At 38.1% G+C, this 12,611-nt stretch overlaps 1 protein-coding gene across 3 annotated transcripts in view; it reads left to right on the forward strand.

Annotated features, from left to right (window-relative positions):
- Grm5 (glutamate metabotropic receptor 5) overlaps positions 1 to 12,611 on the forward strand; it is a 484,091-nt gene that overhangs the window by 434,616 nt on the left and 36,864 nt on the right. The window lies entirely within an intron of this gene.

Consider the following 12,611-nt stretch of genomic DNA (forward strand, 5'->3'; position numbering starts at 1 on the left):
CATTCAAAGGACAGCAACTGAACCCAGCCTGACCAATTTCCAAATTTCTTCTCTGCTTGGGAAACTTCTTAAAAATAAGATAAATTTTTAAATCTTTGAACATCCTTTAATATTAGGGAGAAATGGCATGCCAAAGGATTTGCCATGGAAAACATCGTGTTAGCCTACACAGAATACATAAAGAATGGTTTATGGTCAGTGAGAAGCAAGGGGAGTCAACTTGTACCTTTGCTTACAGCGTGAGAATTGCTTGGAGCTCTGAGTACCTAAGGAAAAAGCACAGCTCATTCTGACTGATCCAGCAATTTTCTGGGAAGTAAAGCTGGTTTCCCTAGAGCACAAAGGAAAAGGCCCAGAGTCAGTCATTCAACTCACCAAAATAGCAAAGGGAGAGTCTTATTTAAATAGGGATGAGTCACTATAGTTTTTTGTTATTTTTTTAATAGAAACATGCTATTTATGCCATCAATGTATAGAGGTCCCTGTGATTAACATTTTGGTTCTAGACACTAATTTCACACGTGACATGGTGCAGCATCAAATCATTGTCAAGGGGATAATGCCAGGCTTCCATTTAAGTCCTTCACTTTAGCTGCAAATTGACAAATGAATGTCAAACCAGTCCTGATCTAAATAAATCATTAAAGCTGTTAAATCTGAAGTTCTAGGTCTGTAAGATTGTGAATTTCCAGGGACATGGAATTGAGATCCTAAGATTCAGTGAGCCCTTCATGACTAAATTAGTAGAAGAAAAAAACCCTCCCTAGGAATTATGGTCAACTTGCAGTATCATTAGTATTGTTGCTGCTAACTTAATTTTAGAAACTATCACTTTCCACTTTTGTTTTAATTAACTAATTAACTTTGCTTTGATAAACATTGTTATGAGAGCTTACTTAGGCTATCTACTAAACCATCTATTATCTCATGCACATCCATTGACCAAATTAAACATGCCTGGAATTCCAATACACTCCAACATTATCAAAGCTTGAATGGTCCCAATTGCTTACAGTCCATTAAAGGGTTATTAGTCTATGTGAAATGATGTGTGTGTTATTTCTCTCTCTTTAGAGTCTTTGGCTCTTCTGTTTCTCTGGATCCTTTTATTTTCCAAGGCAACAATTCCTTTACAAAAACCCAGTCAGATTAAATCAAGTCACATAGGTTCGCACACATTCTTAACATCATTTCATCTTACTTATTCATGTGTCTTTACTGAGACTGATCATTGTCAGGATCTGTATGAGGCTCTACAGGCACACATGCAATGTTTAGCACATCACACAATCTTCTTACATCTACTAAATGCTGTCTTGAATATATATTTTTTTTTCCTCAGTGCCTGACCCATACATAGCAATGCTCCATAGAGCATGCATACAGGATGGGTTGAGCATGAGTCTTGTTAAGCAGCAGATCTCAAGGCTCATACAGCACACAGCAGTCACATGTGAGGATTCATAATGAAACATGTTGTTTAAAAACAAAACAAAACAAAACAAAAGGGTGATTTGATAACACCTAGACAGCACATCTTGTAAGTACACATACACATGAAGTGATTCAGTACATGCAAAGGACAACAGCTGATACAAATGTGCCCAGGTTCCAAACTTCTCAGATTGGGAAATTTCTTAAAAGTAAAACTTTATTTTCAGCACAATAGATAAAAATCTATTCACTCTGTTGGCCTCATTGCTCAGATTTTATCTAACAACACTTGGTCCTTAAAATGTAAGAAGCATCTCAAAAATCACACTTCTCCTGAGTACCTACTCTGGAGTCATAATCCTTTCACATCCTGAGGATTCAGAGATCAAAGCAAACTAAACAAAACAAACACAGAAACAAGAAATGCATCCTTGGGCTTATCTTAATCTCTTGAAAGACACAGACTGGAAACAAATGAATTCAGTGACATGACGGAGTACTATAGTAGGAGTCTACCTTAAACAAGGGTGAGCAAAGGTAAGCTTTGTGAGAAACTGGGTCTCTAAATGAGTTCAATCTGTAAATTTAATTTGGGGAGTTTCTGCACATTAGAACCCTAGAACCCGGACTCTTCCCCCTGGGTACTGTAAGAAAGTCCCTCAGTATTTTCAGCTGTAAGGATATCCTCCTCCAGCTGCTCCTTCCCTCTTCAGATGGCTTTGCTTGTAGCCAGCCACTCTCTGCCTGACCTCTCCCTAATCCCCTTGTTTTCAGACTTCTAGCTGAGATGGGCAGGGAAAGGAAGCAGCTCTGTTTTCTCAAGAGCCAAGCCTCAGAGAATCATCAGTCTTCAAACTTCCCCAGTGTCCTATCCTTAGCTTCATCCATCAAACACTCAATAACTTTACTTGTCAAACAAGTCTCTTGTGACCACTTTCCCATCTCCATTCCCAATCAATACATAGGAGTCCTTCACCTCTTCTCTCTCCTGGAAAACAGTAAAATTCCTGTGTGCTAACAGTGGAATGCTTTGCTTCACCTTTCATACACTAGCACACACTGATTAATTATTTTATGATAATTACTATGCTAAATTATTTAATATATATCTCATTAGATATTCAAAGGATTTTAAATTTTATTAACATTCAGAAAATTTGCATAATATTTAGTGGTAGAAATTATTATTCTCGGTTCATAGATAAGAGAATAATCATAAGTAGGTGAATAGAAGCAAAGTAAAGCCTTTAGTTGGTAAATTAATAGGTAGTGAAACAAAAATTTTGATTCAAACCCAGGGACACAATTATTCAAAGTCCTTTTCTATTCAAATATGGCCTTTCTGATAGTCATTTTCTCAACCACATATCACTTTTTTTCTGTAATTATTATTCAATAAGATCATGGCAAATGTAGTTCTGCTTTATGTGATACTTATTTATAGTCTCTGAAATGAATAAATATCACAAGTGGATGGACAGTCAAGTTGTCATCATGGAACAACTCATCCTATTCATGTATCTAATGCTTTAATTTGGAATTGTTGTGTTGTGGTTAAGTGGCTCTTGCCTTAAAGAGTATATTCTAATCCTAGCTCCAACCCTTAAAATATGGAGCCATAGACTCTACAACACAAGAATAGAAATATTTACCTCACAGGGTGTCTATGTGGTTCTGATTATGTCCCAAATTTCAAATTCATCTGAAGTCAGTTTCTTCCTTGTAATTATAGAGTTACCCTAGCTCAGGTCCATACACTACACAGGTCAGGTGACATAATGGAAAAGAAGGTTCCACAGCTTCATTCTTCAAGAAGTCAGTTCCACGAGAACATTTAAGTTCAGAAGGGGCTAAATTTACTAGTGAATCATTGCTCAATTCTAGGGATTCATGATCCTCCAAATCTCCATCGCATTCTTTGGTGGTAAGTTTAAGAAGTGTTATCTGGGTGCTTATTTTTGTTTGTTTCTCTGTTTTCTGTTTGCTTGCTTGTTTTCTTTTTCTCTTCTCTTCTTCTTCTTCTTCTTCTTCTTCTTCTTCTTCTTCTTCTTCTTCTTCTTCTTCTTCTTCTTCTTCTTCTTGGCAGGTGATCTTTCTTCAGACATTATGTGGTTTTGGGGTTTTAGCCAATTTTCAATTTTGTATTGTAGTTCTGTTGGTGTATTTATAGTCCTTCATAATAAATATGATTTTAGCTTGTGGAATTATTGTGAGTTAAGTATGTAGGGATTAAATAATGACTTGATGGAGGAACCCCTATGCTCCCATAACATGAAGCTCTCTGGTGAGGCAAATATATGCCTACGTTGTTCACTTTGGCTTAATAAAAATAAATGAATAAGAAGTTGAGGAACATAGTCACAATTTCTCTCCTGTTCACAGGTTTTCTTGCTGCCTCTTCTATTGTCTTCTGTCACAATGACCACTTCAGATTGTGAATGTTGCCAGAAAATGTGATTCCCAGTTGTTGAGTTCAAGTGGCACAGAGAAAAATGCAAACTAATGATGCCATTTTCTTTTATTTATCCATGTGCATTTCTTAGTACAAGCTTTAAAAAGAGAAAGGCCATGGCTGCAAACAAACATTGAATCTATCCATGACCTTGTTCTTCCAAAACAAACAAGAACTCAAAACCAAAGCACAATGAATATAATGAAGTTCCCAACTAAAAAATTAATTAGAAGGAAGCAGCATTTATTAAGCAGGTCACATATCATTATTTCATGGAACCAAGTCCCTAAGCCAAGAGTTTCTGATTTAGTATGTCTGAGGTGATAGGAAGTGTTGCTGATTGTTTTGCTTGTCAGTTTACTTTTGTTTCTTGCCAACTTAACACAAGTTGGTGTTATTTGGTAAGAGGGAACCTCAACTGACAAAATGCCTCCAACCCATTGTCCTGTGGGAAAGTCTGTGGAGCATTTTCTTCATTATTGCTTGATGTAAAAGGACATAGTCCACATGGACAGGGCTATTCTGAGTAGGTACTGAACTACATAAAAGGTAAGCTTGGCACGCTATAGAAAGCAAACTAGCAAGCAGTGTTCCTCCACAGTGTCTACTGCAGTTCCTGTCTCTCGGTTCCTGCCTTTCCTTCTCTAGTTGCTTTTGATAATAATGTTTATACCAGCAAGAGAAATCTGACTAGGACGAGTTGGGACCAGAAAGTCCCAACTCTAATGAACTCCCAAGTGATGCTGAGGGTTCTGGTTTAAGAAAAATTTTACAGTCAGGCATGATGGCCCATGCCTTTAAACCCAGCACTAAAGAGGCAGATTTCTGTGAGTTTGATGCTAATCTGGTCAGCAAAGTGAGTTGCAGGACAGCCAGATCTACATACAAAGACCCTCTCTCAAACAAAACAAAACCAAGCACAAAAGAAACAAAAAGAATCATTTCATAGCTATGCTTCCAAAGCCATGACCAAAAATACTTGTTGTTTTTATTTATTATCTGCCTTAAAAGAGAGGTTGTGTGTGTCTGTTCAACATCATACAGCTGGCCAGGAGCAAAAATGAGACTCAAACTCAAGGACAGCTGAATCCAAATGCTACGGTCCTTCTACAGTAGCATGATTGACAAGTTATCAAGATATATCAAGTGGGTAATTTTTCCCATCATTTGTTCTCCTTTAGGAATTTTGTTCAAGTTCAAGGTCATTACCTGTTCACCTAAGGATAACATAATAACTCTTATTTTTGAAAGGCTTGATGTTGGTTAAATTAACTGCATTTTCTACTCTGCCCTTCAGAGAAGTTTCACTGTGTCTCAGAGACAAATAAAAACCGTTTATCTTCACTTTCTGAATGAGGAGCATACACTTTTGCTTCACTAGAGCTAATGTCCAATTTTAGGAGACAAGTTGTCATTCTGTATTCAGGTTCAAGTAACTCACTATATCAACACTAAATGGAAGTATATGGTTAACTAGTGTTTGTAAAAGCATGAGGAAATGATTTGGTTAGAATCTCTGTATGGTCAAAATATATTTCCATAAAAACTAAACCTGAAGCAAGCTGTATTTTTCTTGATTTGACAAAATATCTGACAAGAAGGAGCATCATGAAGGAAAGGTCTATTTTGGTTTATAGATCGGGGAATACAATCCATCATTGTCTTGAAGACATACCAGCAGGCAAGGTAGCAGGAGGCTGGCTGCTCACACTGTGTCATAGTTAGGGTTATTATTGCTGTGAGGAAACACCATGACCAAAGACAATTTGGGGAAGAAAGGTTTTATTTCACTCACACTTCCATGTAACAAACAGTTCACCATCAAAAGCAGTGAGTGCAGGAACTCAAGCATGGCAGGGACTTGAAGGCAGGAGGTGATATAGAGGTCATGGAGGGGTGCTACTTACTGGCTTGCTTCCTATGGCTTGTTCAGCCTGCTTTCTTTTTCTTTGATTTTTTTTTTATTTTAAATATATTTATTTATTAAATTTTTTCCATTTTACATACCAACCCCAGTTCCCTCTCCCTCCCGTTCTCCCACCTCCTCACCTCCATCCTGCTCTACCCTCATCCACTCCTCAGAGTGGGTAAGGCCTCCCATGGTAGTGAACAAAGTCTGTGAGCCTGCTTTCTTATACAACCCAGGATCAACTGCCCAGAGGTTGTACCATCCTCAATGGGCTGGGTCTTCTCACATCTATTATTAATCTAGAAGATGAGCCACAGACATGTGACCATGGACCAAACTGATAGAAACAATTCCACACTTTCCATCTTAACTTTCCTCTTTGTTGTATCCTAACATTTTTACTCTGTAGCCCTGCAGGGTCTTAGAAAGAAAATGTAAAAGGCAGGACCAACTTACTCTATTGATGAGAGTTAATAATACCAGTCAGTGCTTTCTACTAGAGAAAAATCAATCATGACATTGTCTGATTTGGGCACCTGTGCCAGGGGTCCTCTATCCACTGGGTACAAGGCCATGAGTGGGAATGGACCAGGTCAAAATTAAACTTTACCACTCAATGGACAGAGAGATCACTTTTTTTTTCCAGGACAGTAAAGTACCCAATTGTTCTAACCCAAAAGACAAGAAAGCAGTTGTTTTCCTTTCATTGAATTATGAAATGGAGAGGGAAAAGATGACTCAACATTCTTGTACAAAAGAAATCTAACTTTAATATTTGCTTTAATCTAAAGTGTGTGAAATATCTGATGGCACTTGAGGAAAACTGAGCAAACTGACTTCAGTGAAGAACTTTAAAAGGTACATTTGCAGAATGCAAATAAATAAACCAGAGCAAAGCAGACGCGGGCTTCTGATATCTTTCCTGGTCTCTTTTCACCTTCAAACTCCAAATCCCTGCATCAAAGCACATGTTATCTAATTTCGCCTTGGACATTTCCAGAGGCTTTCATTTAATTGTATTCACTGTACAGACACTGCTTTTCGACAGCATCTCCAGGGAGAATAGTGCCAGACATAAAGGGAGTTACGAGCTGAAAGGAGCAGACAGCCTTTAAACTCCAGGGCATTCCTGACCATCCTTAGTGATTCCAGTGAAGCAGCAGACCTTATGTGTCAACTGTTTATAGACTCTCTTCCCTCCTTCTCTCCTCCCTCCCACATACAACCTGCCTTCCAACTCAACCTCCCAGCTCTTAGTCCATCCACTCCTTTCCTGGCCATAGATGGCAAGCTGAAGATTCTCTAGGCAGCTTCCATGAGAGAGTACATGTGCTCAAACTATGCAGAGTTGTATGTAACCCTGGTGGAGAACTGCCAATGTGGGCTTTTTCAGAGTTTTATATTAACTGAGGCAATTTTTCTCATAAGCAATGATAATAGTGGACATGTTAGTTCCCAGTTATGCACCAATTGAAGGTTACTAATGTACACACCAAAATTTTACCTATTAGTTTTTCCATCATAATGGGCATGATATTTCCACACCTGTGGAAACAGCAGGGCATATTACAGCTGTAAAAAGTCATCATCATTCCCATGAAGACTAATACTTTATTTAAAAATATTAATCTTAATCTTAAACATCAGCAGAGAGTCTGGCCTAAATAGTCTCCAAATTCACATTTTTAATGTTAGAAATTTCTTTCAAATGTTTACTCCCAGAATCGAACTGTTATTTAATATCTTTTAATTACTGGTAACAGTGCATACTCTCTCTTCAATATAACAACCTAAGAGGAAAACACTTCAGTGCATTATGCTGATGACTGCTTTACAGAGATAAGAAACTTGATCAAAGTGGCAAATGGCTAAACTGGGGTTTAAATTATGCTGAAAAGTTGAGAGTTTTGGCTTTAAAACTTCAGTAAAAGCCAAGGCTCTCTCTGAGGCCAGCACTGTGGAATAAGAAGTAAATCTGTCTAGCCACTTTTCCCATCAACTCACTTCCCAAGGGGAACAAAGTATGGTGAAAAGAGAAGACAGCCTTTACTCGTCATAGAAAATGATATGAAACATTGTATACTTGGATGCTCAATATAAGTAGGACATAACTAGAATCAGTTAGTGGTTGCTAAATGATAAAGAGATAGTGTTTGATAGTTCCTACAACTATTTCTCTATTTAAAATCAGTCTCTAAGATACTCAGCCAAAAGTTTAAATATGTCCAACCTATAGGAGGGAAGGTGGAATGTCATGGGCAGGGCAAAGGTGATGGATGAGTGGCATAAGGCTGGTGGTAGTTCCTAGCACAATGAATATGTTTAGTGTTTCATAAACATTCACTGAATCATTAAAATAAGCTATATGATGATCAGCATTAACAATCCCATGTACAAATTAGGAAATGGAAATATGATGAATTTAGGTTAAACTGCCCAAGACCGTATTGCTCAAAGCATTGGACCTTGAGTTCACAGTCAAGCAATTTGACTCTGAGGTCTTAGCCATGGCTATAAGAGATTACAACACTAAAGTTTTGTTAATAAAGAGAGTGAAGTCTTTGCAGGAACACATAGAAGGCTGATATCAAGAATGGTATCTGGGAAGCTATCATTGCAGCTTTCAGTTATATTTCAGCTGAGTAACCCTTTCAATCATCTCAGCCAACTGAAGAATGGTTTACTGTCTTCTCTACTTCTGCTAACCACTACTCTGTCCCCTTCTCCTTCTGCTCTTTATTACCATCCAGCTAATGTCCAAAAGTGACCTGAGTTGTTCATGAAAGCAAACACACAGCAGGGGGACATGTTAAATTCATTGCAGACAACACCAACTAGAAAAGAACTAGTAGAAATGGCAGACCATTTTCTTGAGGACAAACTGATTAAGCATGGACTTTCACTCCCATCTGTTATAATTTACTTGTATTTACTTTTTATCTATAGAGACTATTTTTAGTATTATTCCTTAAGATGAGTAAAACTCCAGGAGCTAGAGATATGTATGGCTCAGTGGTTGAGATTACACACTGGTCTCTCCCAGAAAAACTGAGTTTGGTACCCAGGATCCACAAAAGGCAGCTCAATGCTTCCTATAACTTCAGCTCCAGGAATTCAAAAGCCTCTGGCCTCTAAAGACACCTCCACTTATATGCACATATCCATACAGAGACATGCACGTACCCATACACAGACACACACATATATGTAATACACACATATAAAATAAAACAATTTAAATGTTTTTAAATTTTTCATTCACAATTACTGTATCATTTCTACCCCCCCCGACACACACCTCTCCAACTCCATGTCCCCCTGACCCCCTCTCAAGTTCATTACCTCTGCTTTAACTATGCAATTAATGGTTACTGACAGGAGAATCAGTCTTCTTTAGGGACAGGCTTCCTGATAGGTTATCCAATACCAAGTGATCAGCCCCATAAACACATACATATATAGGCAACAATAAATGGGCTGTATTTACACCACTGAATACTTGACAGTATGAATCATTTTAATGTATAAAACATGTCAACAGAAGAAACTATTTTGATCAAGAAGTAAAAAAAAAAAATCTTCTTTTCTAGACCTCATAGCTGAATATTTTTTTTTTCAGATATACCTTCTCTGGATAAAAGCTGCAACTTGAACCCCAATTTCTCAAACTTACATCATCGCTGACATTTCAATTCCCCTGACCCTTTAAATCCAGCCATTCATTTCTCACACCTGTTTTATCTTCTTTAGTGTATTCTCTGTGTAAGCCCAAGGTTCCAAACAGCCAGCTCATGCACTAAGGACAGGTCCCGGTCCTGGATGCCTCCCAAACAGTTCAAGCTATTGTCTCACTTATGCAGAGGGCCTGATCCAGCTGTGGGCTCCACAGCCTTTGGTTCATAATTCATGTGCTTCCATTCGTTTGGCTATTTGTCCCTGTGCTTTTTCCAATCTTGGTCTCAACAATTCACACTCTTACAGTCCCTCCTCTTTCTCAACAACTGGACACCTGGAGCTCTACCTGGGGCCTGGCTGAGGATCTCTGCATCCACTTCCATCAGTTATTGGATGAGAGTTCCAGCTCGACTTGATATTACCAAGGACTGTGTCCTCAAAACACTCTTATAATGACTGACATGATCTGCATTGTCTTACCAAGCTTCAGTGTCCCAACACTAGCTTTCCTCTAGGAAACCCCCAAACACACACAACTTGACAGTGCCAAATTGCACTGGTTGCAGAGACACACCAACCACAGCCATTTCTTGCTTGCTTTTCATCTCTTTAGTTTTCACTCTAGAAAACTCATCCTCCAATTCCTAGCCCAAATGTTAAAATTATTTTATAAATTATCTGTACATAAGGCTTATTAAATCTCTTCAGGTAGAACTCATCAGATTTTATTGTATTGTTAATTTAATTTGTTTTGTTTTGTTTTGTTTTTTGTTTTTCAAGACAGGGTTTCTCTGTGTAGCTTTGCGCCTTTCCTGGAACTCGCTTTGTAGACCAGGCTGGCCTCAGATTCACAGAGATCCACCTGCCTCTGCCTCTCGAATACTGGGATTAAAGGCGTGCACCACCAACGCCTGGCTATTTTTTTTTTTTTTAAGTTATTGGGCACAGTGAAACCATACCTAGTATCAGCTATATGGATGGGAAAAGCAAGACTCTTTCTTGAGTCCAAAACTTCAAGACATGATTATACAATGTAGTAAGACCATGTATTTAAATAATGCACATAATTTTTGCTTGTTCTATGAGTAAATTATGATAATACAATACATATAAAATGGTAAGATTCGGGTGCCATGCATTGGATTATGTGTTTCCCTACTGTATTAAATTGTGATCTGTTTATAGGCATTGTCTTCCTGCTCTCCATCACCAGCAACAAGAAAGTGTCTACTTTTAGAAATTTCTCTCATAAATATGTGTTCAGTGACCAGCAGTGATTCACTACTCTAGTATCTTGGTAAATAACTCCTAACAGTGAATCTGTACTCAATGATAGCTCATTTTTCAAAAGAATAAGTCATTCTTTATTTTTTAATTAATTAGCTCATAGTTATTCTTTCACTAATTCATAATATATAAAATACATTTTTACTACATTCCTCCATATCATTCTCTATTATGTATCCCCATAGCCCTAATTCTTGCTTACCATTTCCTCCAAGTACACTATTTAACCATATTTCCACCTGCCTCTGGATCTGTGAAAGGAAATGCAAAGATTTAGATCTCTTAGGTTATAGTCTTACAGATAATATACTTAAAGTATTTTGGAAGGAGAAAGGCTTTAAAATGATTAACTGAAAGGTTTGGCTTTGTGATAATTGAACTATCTTTGTGGAGATATAATGTCTGGCTCATCTTGATGGATTGCATATAAAACACTCTTTTTATAAAATGAATCAGTTTTCCTGAATACTATGATTACAGTGAATTTTAATTTGTATGTGATATTATTGGTCTCATTCATTACTATCTAAATTTGATTAAAACATTTTTCACTAATTGATGGATGTTGAATAGATGGTAAGGTAAATTGGGTAGTTTTTTTCTTTCTTTTGAAACACTCAGTATCTTTAGAAATATTTGTTTGGAGGCTTGGCCTGGTGGCTTATACCTTTAATCCCAGCACTGTAGAGGCAAAATTAGGCAAATCTCTGAGTTCAAGACCAGCCTGGTCTACAAAACAAGTTCCAGGATAACCAGGGCTACATAGAAAAACCCAGTCTCAGAAAGGAAGAATGTGTGTGTGTGTGTGTGTGTGTGTGTGTGTGTGTGTGTGTGTGTGAGAGAGAGAGAGAGAGAGAGAGAAAAGGAGGGAGGGAGGGAGAGAGAAAGGGAGGAAGAAAGGAAGGAAGGAAGGAAGGAAGGAAGGAAGGAAGGAAGGAAGGAAGGAAGAAAAAATTTAATTAGTGCATCTTGGAAATGGCTTAGGTGTAACATGTTTGGAGCATGCAGTCATGACTCTTTCAGAACATAAAACTTCAAGTGAGAGAAAAGTAAGTCTCAGGCATAATTATTCAAGTTAGCAATTCTGTCTTTTCCTTGAGCTCCACTTCTTTGGTGCAGATAGAAAAGATAAACTAGGTGAAACAGGCAATTTCTTCCTCTAGCTTTCTGCATAAATTATCTTTCTTTCTTTAATCATCCAGCTATCCCTTTCCTGTTTCATTTTCTGTATCATGTTCCCCAGGTTTCCCCCACTCACATACAAAGCATTCCATAGTTCTTGTATTTTGTTAAGTGGTAAGAATTGTGCTGTACTTGGTGACTAGTTCAAGAACAAAGGAAAAGGGGCTAGGGAGATGATTCCATTAGTAAAGTTCTTGCCACAGAAGCAAGAGGACCTGAATTCAGACACCATCACCCATGTGAAAATGTGGCCATGGCAGCATGAACCTGTGATCCTAGTGATAGGGAGGCAGAGACAGAAGCATCCAGGAGCTCATTAGTTAGGCAGTCAATTCAATTGATGAGCACCATGTTTGAAGAGAGACTCTTTCTCAAACAATAAGGTGGGAAATGATTGAGAGAGACAACAGAATGTGAACCTATGGCCTCCACATGCACATGTATACACACACACACACACACACACACACACAGAGAGAGAGAGAGAGAGAGAGAGAGAGAGAGAGAGAGAGAGAGAGAGAGAGAGGTGGAGGAGGGAGAGAGAGAGAGAGAGATCACTGGAAATAAAATGGTCCTTTAAACTCCAAAGCCCACCCCTAGTGACATGCCTTTTCTTCCAATAGTGCCTTCCCTCCTAATCTTCCCAGCTTTTTTAAGATTCATCTTGATCAG

The sequence above is a fragment of the Onychomys torridus genome, chromosome 1 (genome assembly GCF_903995425.1).
Source record: "Onychomys torridus chromosome 1, mOncTor1.1, whole genome shotgun sequence".
Taxonomy (NCBI): Eukaryota; Metazoa; Chordata; class Mammalia; order Rodentia; family Cricetidae; genus Onychomys; species Onychomys torridus.